The 8,372-nt window shown below is 44.0% G+C and overlaps 1 long non-coding RNA gene across 1 annotated transcript; it reads right to left on the bottom strand.

The window, feature by feature from the left end:
• Window positions 1-4,909: 4,909 nt before the first annotated feature.
• LOC117485772 lies at window positions 4,910-5,434 on the bottom strand. The gene is made up of 3 exons (XR_004556240.1): window positions 5,400-5,434; window positions 5,105-5,196; window positions 4,910-4,968 (listed from the first exon to the last, which is right to left on the bottom strand). It is a non-coding gene; the product is annotated as an uncharacterized LOC117485772 (long non-coding RNA).
• Window positions 5,435-8,372: the final 2,938 nt, after the last annotated feature.

Genomic DNA, 8,372 nt, shown 5'->3' with positions numbered 1-8,372 from the left:
CCTCCTTCCTCCCTCCCTCTCCTCCCAGCCTCCTCCCTCCCCCTTCTCTTCTCCTCCTTCCTCCCTCTCCTCCCAGCCTCCTCCCTCCCCCTTCTCTTCTCCTCCATGCTCCCTCTCCTCCCAGCCTCCTCCCTCCCCCTTCTCTTCTCCTCCATGCTCCCTCTCCTCCCAGCCTCCTCCCTCCCCCTTCTCTTCTCCTCCATGCTCCCTCTCCTCCCAGCCTCCTCCCTCCCCTTCTCTTCTCCTCCTTCCTCCCTCTCCTCCCAGCCTCCTCCCTCCCCCATCTCTTCTCATACACCTCCTACATCCTCCCTCTCGTCCCAGCCTCCTCCCTCCCCCTTCTCTTCTCCTCCTTCCTCCCTCTCCTCCCAGCCTCCTCCCTCCCCCTTCTCTTCTCCTCCATGCTCCTCTCCTCCCAGCCTCCTCCCTCCCCCTTCTCTTCTCCTCCATGCCTCCCTCTCCTCCCAGCCTCCTCCCTCCCCATCTCTTCTCCTTCCTCCCTCCCTCCTCCCCGCCTCCTCCCTCCCCCTTCTCTTCTCCTCCTTCCTCCCTCTCCTCCCAGCCTCCTCCCTCCCCCTTCTCTTCTCCTCCACCTCCTCCATGCTCCCTCTCCTCCCAGCCTCCTCCCTCCCCCTTCTCTTCTCCTCCATGCTCCCTCTCCTCCCAGCCTCCTCCCTCCCCCTTCTCTTTTCCTCCATGCTCCCTCTCCTCCCAGCCTCCTCCCTCCCCCATCTCTTCTCCCTTCCTCCCTCTCCTCCCAGCCTCCTCCCTCCCTTCTCTCTCCTCCTTCCTCCCTCTCCTCCCAGCCTCCTCCCTCCCCCTTCTCTTCTCCTCCACCCTCCTCCTTCTCCCTCTCCTCCCAGCCTCCTCCTCCCCCCCTTCTCTTCTCCTCCATGCTCCCTCTCCTCCCAGCCTCCTCCCTCCCCCATCTCTTCTCATACACCTCCTACATCCTCCCTCTCGTCCCAGCCTCCCCCTTCCAATAAAAGTCGAAGAGGTTCGATTTGCACTATACTAAATACATCTTTTTAAATGATTGTTTGGAAGACGTATTACTTAATTATTAAAATGGTGTTATTTATTTTTAGAATGCAGGAAACACAGGACCCAGAAGGTGTTCCTGTGTCAAAGCATTGTGGACAGAAGAGTTTTAAATGTAAGTATGTTCTAATTTCTTCCTTTTTGTTTTTCTTGTTAAATAACATAAAAACTTAACAGAACATTATTGGTACCGTCTACAGACCATTACATTGGTAACTCGTACAAGACTAAACATTTATCTGCAGATCCCTATAAAGTATATTCATTACTCATTATTCTCTACTAATAGTTAATCAAAAACTGTATATAATGGTTATTTTGCACATCCCTTTCAAGATTTCAAGATTTTCTAAGGTTTATTGACATATCATATACACACAGTTATGCAATGAATGAAAAACTTGGGTCACAGGTTCCTCAACAGTGCATTACAAGACATCTATCGATATGTGTGTGTACCTCCACCATTAAACATATTCTGCACATTTCTTATACTATCTACATACATCTTATAAGAGTATAATTAATATGTAATATCAGTTAAAATAAGTGCTTCAACATAGTTAACATTGCAGGAAAGTTGATTGTCAAGTCCCAAAACAAATGATGCAATATATTAGACTTTAAGTACTTTGTCAGGCCTAATATTTATCTGTAGATTTACCAAAGCTTTTTGCTTACATGTATTTAAAAGAAGACCTTAACTTAAAGTATTATTTAATGTTTAAATAAAGCCTAATTAGTTTGTCTGATTTGCACATCCTCCTATTAATATCTGTGTACATCCGGCACTAAACTTTTATTGTAGAGATCACTTACAGTAGCCTATCTTCTTGATATTTTCTATTCTATATTTCTATCATTGACCTTCTACTTTCCCCCTATTTTGTATGTACTCTTAATATTTAAATGTTTTCATCAAATATAACACATTCAACAAAACATGCAGCAGAGATTAGCAACACAACCTTACCTGCATTGCAATGACTCTAAACGTGTAATAACGTGCTTTAACCACTAGGTGAATAATACAGACGTATAAAGTACACATGGTATACAATGCTATCAAAAATACATTATGTTAATTTACATATCTAACTACCATTATCAAGCTAAATATGGACTATATGAGGCTTATGCATTGTACCAGGTGTTGGCTAATTTTGTAGGCTAAGTCAAAAACAGGCAACTGATGAGGTGTTTGAAAGGTCATTTATGAGGATCAAACAAATGAGGTACACAGAATACAATGCCATTTTATCTGTTTTATTATTAGTGTAGGACAGATATGTATATATAACACCTGAAGATGTTTTATTCATGTTATCAGATAATTGTACAGGATATAGCTATATTATTGCACATATTTTAGTTCTTCACATATGAATATATGATTTGTAAAACATCAGACAAAAAGGTTTATCCGCCCCCTCGTGGTGCTAATCAGTATGTGTGTTTGCTAAACAGAGATACAAACAGAACATGAGTGAACAGTCAAAACAATTTGTATCAACTTTATTGTTATGGGACCTTGTTTACATAGTGTTTCAGAGTAGACATGTAATAACATCTGAATAAAATGAAATGATAGAAAATGCCTTCAACAACATATCAACAACCTGAAGAATAACTTACTGGACATACATATTAAGACATTAAGAAATGTGTCATTTTTTTTTTCCCGTAGGACCGCAGCTGACGAGAGGGGGTGTAGGGCTGAAGGAGGTCAGAGATGTATGCAGGGGCTAGGGAGTGGAGAGATGTGTAGGTTAGCAGGAGGAGTTTGTACTGGATGCGTGACTTGACCGGGAGCCAGTGAAGGTGGAGGAGGATGGGGGTGATGTGTTGCCAGGGCTTGGTGCGGGTGAGGAGCCTGGCTGCAGAGTTCTGGACGCACTGGAGCCTGTCCAGGGCTTTGCTGGTGACCCCGAACAGAACTCCATTGCAGTAGTCCAGGCATGAGGAGATGAAGGTATGTAATAATGTTTCTGCAACGGGGTCGGGGAGAGAGGGCCGGAGTCTGGAGATGTTTCGAAGGTGAAAAAAAGCAGTTTTGACAGTAGACCTGATGTGGGAGTTGAAGGTGAGGCTAGAGTCCAGAGTGACGCCCAGGCTGGATGGAGCAGCCATCGACGGTGAGGAGCAGATCTCCAACCTCCCGGAGCAGTGTTTTTGGGGCCACAACCATGAGCTCTGTTTTGTTTTTGTTGAGTTTCAGTAGGTTTGTTGACATCCAGGTTTGGATGTTGCGGAGGCAGTTGACTAGTGACAGTGGGGGTAGCTGGGATGATGGATTGGTACTGATGTAGAGTTGGGTGTCGTCGGCATAGGAGTGGAAGTTGAGACCATGTTGGCGGATTATTTCACAGAGGGGGAGCATGTAGATGTTAAATAGAAGGTAGTCTGGAGGGGGCTTCACCGTGTGTCATCAGAGCTGTCAGAGTCGCAGTCAGAAGACTCATCTGAAAGACTCATCTGAAAGACTTTGCAAGAAGCTGATGGTCTCTGCTCCAGTCAAAAGCTGCAGATAGCATCGTCTAGCATGAGTCTTCATTTCTCCGATGTCGTGCTGCTTTTTCCTAAACATGCTCTGGAGACCTTTCATCCCGTCTTCGCTCAGGCCCAATGGTGAATCTTAAATGTATAAGATAAAGACAATATGAGTTACTTCATCACCTATCACTGATGTGTAAAGTCATGCGAGGTAAAAATGTAATATATACTGTACTTTGCAGGCAGGACATCTCTTTCAGGGAATCACTGCGGGTTGAAAGGACCTTCCAGTGTTGGTTCATTTCTGTGACGAGAATCTTCTTCTCCTCCTGTAGTCTCTTCACTGCCATGACAAGGTCGAATGCTCTTCTCTTTGTCCTGAGGTCGAAAGAGTCTGGAAAGCATTTATGAGAAAACATGAATGAATGTGTATGAAAGATCAACATTCAAAGAATCTATGAAGTCTTAAATAGATTTATATATCAGACATGAAGGTTTTCCACATTTGCTGTGAGCATTCAGCAGACTGGTGTACTTACCATTGTTTGGTAGCTGCCATGGCCAAGCTTTCTCCACAGACAGAATGGCTTCGAGGCACAGCGCTTCTGTGCTTGGAACCATTGAGTTGTATTTCTCAGCTGTGGCTGTCAGGACCCCTTTCTCATCCCTGATCTTGCGGCGGATCCGGGAACGACCTTTATTGCTGTCTGTGTCTTTGTAGAGACGCTGCGAACGTCTCTTGACACTTACGGCCCGTCCACACAGCGGCGTGCGTTGAAAGCTTCACCATTCACTTTGAATGGGGTGACGTCACTTTTCGCCGAACTGCATTGTGGGAAGCGAAGCGGAGCTTTGCTGGTGTGGCTCGCTGCAAAAGTTGAGCAATGTTCAACTTTTGAAGCCTCGGCAGAAGCGTCAGCCAATCCAATCATATGCCAGTACAAGCTCTAGCCAATTAAACCGCTGCTTGTGTGTCAGGGGCGGGAGATTCATGTGATTGGTTGTTGGTCGAGTTTCAGACACGCCCGCCGGCAAGCTTCAACGCACGCCGCTGTGTGGACGGGCCGTTACTGTCAGCATTTCGATCTTGCTGGCCAAGGCAGCAGCATCCCTTGGGTTGTTTGTTGTTGCTTTTTAGAGGAAATAGGTGCATTAAGCACAGTAATTCACAATAACAGTGACATTTGATAAAATGTTTTAATATTATTTTATTACATATTTCATAATAAGTATCTGCATCATCATTAATGCTTCATGAAAAATAAGTAATGCAAATGTCAATAGAGGGTTATCACTAATTCTGAACATTTAAAATAAATTGATAAATCATGACTACAACAAAGTGGATCTGATCCAGTCTTCCAGCTGCTTTTCAGTCAACTCAGCCTTCATGGACTCCAGGTTCTGCAATTGCTTTTCCAGAGCTTTTGTGGTCTACAAACGTCAAACAATTAAATACAAGTAAATACAGAAATCTACATTTAGGCTGCAGCCACAAATAATTCTAACTAAGAATATGTCATTATTCTAACTAAGAATATGTCATTCTAACATAAAACTATGTTATTACCTTCAGATATCTGCGGGACAGTGAGGTGGCCAAGTTGCTGACTTTTTGCTGATTCCAGCGCATGGCCATCAGCGTCAGCATGTCTGTACGTCCTGCAAAAGAGAATATCACATTATTACTATTCCTCTTACTTCTTATACTGTAACTGGGGTTTATACTATATTGCCATCCTAAATGGTGGTCTATGGTCAATGAGCTTTTATGAGTTTGTGTTGTTGGTGTAATTTGTTAGTGTAATCTGTGCATTTCTGAATTTCTTTTGAAAACTGACAGTAAAGGTTCTATCGTAACTCACCTGCTTTTGACATGTGTTTTGTGGTCACTGCTATCTGAGAGAGGAAGGCATTGACCTCTTCCACCTCCTCCCCTAGGGTTAGTCCAGCCCCCTCTTGATATGCCCCACTCCATTTCACCTGTTTAAAATATATTAAAAAATACTACTTGTTACAACTTGTCACTATTCACAAGGAGGTTTTTACATAAAGTGATTGTGTCACATGGTAACAATTCCTTACTTCACATTTGACGTCATGCGCTTTGGCATGAAACACTGAGAGAAAGGGCTTCATGTCAGGGCTTGCACATGATGTCCACCTCATAACGCAGAGCCTCCCACTCAAATAAACTTTTGATGAAGCTGTCAGTTGAGATCTTCCCAGTCTATAACAAAATAAGGACATCAACAGATAATTATATGTAAAAAAAAAATTATAAGGACACAGCTTATCAACGTACAATACAAATAGATCAAAAAGGACAAGTAACTTCAATACTCACACGGCCGAAGCGCAACGTTCGCTGATCGAGCATCCTTAAATATGCCTGAAAGGATAGTCCAGGTGCAGCCATTTTCATTTCTTCAAATGAGAAGAAAACATCTGTGGCATAAATGGTGGCGAAGTGAAGGGTAGCTGGCCAGTAGTCACTCCGAAGAAGGTCGTCAACCCCAGTCGTCCATGTCGCAGTGCATGCTTCATGCGTCCTTGAAAAACAGACAAGGTGTTTTTAATACATTTGGTATTCTTTACTCAATACCCATGTTAAGGTTTAATAAACAAGCTATCCCACATGTGCGGGTCTTTGAGAAGGGTTGGATATTATCAAGAAGAAACTTCAATAACATCTATCTTAAGAAACAAGACAAACATTCTTCCCATTCTTACCATTCATTGTGATCACAGTCACAGTCTTTCCTGGCTTGAGGCTCAATGACTCTGATGCACAACCACAGATTTAGTCCGGGATCTCCACAGGTACAAACCGCACTGGAAAAAAATTCAAATGGGAATTTAAAATAATTTGTCTCTTTTGAGAAATACATCATTGTTATGTGACAGATTTAGGATTTAACTTTAGGATGAAGCTCACATTTTCAAAATGAAGTTCTCAACAAGTCCAGCAAGAAAATGTACATTCACAAACCAGAACTTACCACAGGAGCAAAGGGCCATATTTAGTACATGTGTTGTTGGGGCCAATGGCTGGAAGTAACCTGCAGTAGTAGCATCTCTGTTGTGGAGGGGGTGTCTGGTGTGCATGCTGACATCACAGTCAGCACAGAAGAAGGGATGTGGTCGGCAATCCCGGCACCGGACAACAGACGTTTTGCTCCAACACTGTTGGCAAATGTGTGTTCCCACATTTGCTTGGGCCACTGCGGTGTTAACCAGATGTTGTCTCGCTGCCCTCCAGCTCTCTGAAAAAAAACTTTTTCGAGTGCTCCAGTTGGTCGATGCCAGCAGAGAAGCACTTGGGGTTTGTGCTACCACCTCATCTCCTGTAGTATCGCTCAGAGACTGCTGGAGATCTCGTAGAAACCCCTCTGTTAAAATGGTACAATAAAGTCCAAAGCACAATGATTAGTTTTCTTTAAAACATACTGGATGGAGTGGTTTTGAAAGCTGTAACTACTGTGTTCTTAATTCTAGCAAATGATGAAGTTTAGAAATGAAGTACGTATCACATAAAGATACAAGTATGAATATGTGTTTCGGGCTAACCAGACCAAATGAAGTACATACCAACAGTCTCTGTTATATTTGGATAATACCCTATATTATTTAGTTACTATACCCCTCAGAAAGGTGCCAGAAACAACATTGGCGCCGATTAGATTATTATTATTATTATTGGTGGCTAAGTTTAACGTATTTCCTATAACTATGTTACCCATGCTCTTACCTTGATTCTGAAGAACTGCGACTGCCTCATCCAGGTTTTGGTCACGTAAAGTGCAAAGGTATGCCGTCTTTACGACGGTAGCTGAGGATTGTGGGTAATGTAATGTCTTTTGACTTATCACGAGGTTTGTCGCAAAGCGGACAGGCGTCGTCACAACAATAGCTGGGAATTGTGGGTAGTGTAGTCTCTTTGGCGCTCCACATTTCAGAGAAAACAAGTTGTTTCTCAAAATTGAAGGGGAAAAACACAAAAGCATTATACACAATTTAAACCAATCAATGTTGTGTAATTAACAAGGATAATCTGGTGTTTTTGAGTTGATGAGTAGTGCAGATATCACTGTCAAATCAATCGACAGTAAGGGGAATACTTACTTCCGGGTGTAAAATCCTCCGTTATCCAATGGGAATGGACGCTCACATTGCCTTTAACAGCCTCCGACACAAACGAATGCGGTGCTTCCCTGAGCGTCAAATACCGCTGCCGATGGGAATACATTGCAATCAGTTGAAAGCTCTTTGCGTCTGTTTATGAAGCTGAAGGAGACTCGGCGCGTCACAACTGAACGCCACGGGACCCTGACCAAGCGTCGCTCCTGGACGTTTATGGAGTGAGAGTGTGTTGGTGTTTTAGGTACATCATTATCATTACAACTAAGATGGTGCCGCGGAAGGCTGCTTCGGTGTTGTCGTGCGCTCAGTTTTGTCGTGTTTTGTGCTTTGAATCAGTGTTTACACTGAGTACACCGTGCTCTCTCACCAGAGAACCGCTCCTAAACATCAGAGGAACCACTCCAGCAGATTTGTTTCCCACTTCCCTGGAACGATTGGACTGATTCAGCTCTGCCTTCAACACCATCATCCCGGCTCTGATGCAGGACAAGCTCTCCCAGCTGCAGGTGCCCGACTCCACCTGCAGGTGGATCACAGACTTCCTCTCTGACAGGAAGCAGCACGTGAGGCTGGGGAAACACGTCTCTGACCCCCGGACCATCAGCACCGGTTCCCCTCAAGGCTGCGTTCTTTCCCCTCTGCTCTTCTCCCTGTACACCAACAGCTGCACCTCCAGTCACCAGTCTGTCAAGCTC

The sequence above is a fragment of the Trematomus bernacchii genome, unplaced genomic scaffold, assembly GCF_902827165.1.
Source record: "Trematomus bernacchii unplaced genomic scaffold, fTreBer1.1, whole genome shotgun sequence".
NCBI lineage: Eukaryota > Metazoa > Chordata > Actinopteri > Perciformes > Nototheniidae > Trematomus > Trematomus bernacchii.
Note: the sequence above shows the minus strand (reverse complement) of the source record. Positions and strands in the feature narration are given on the sequence as shown.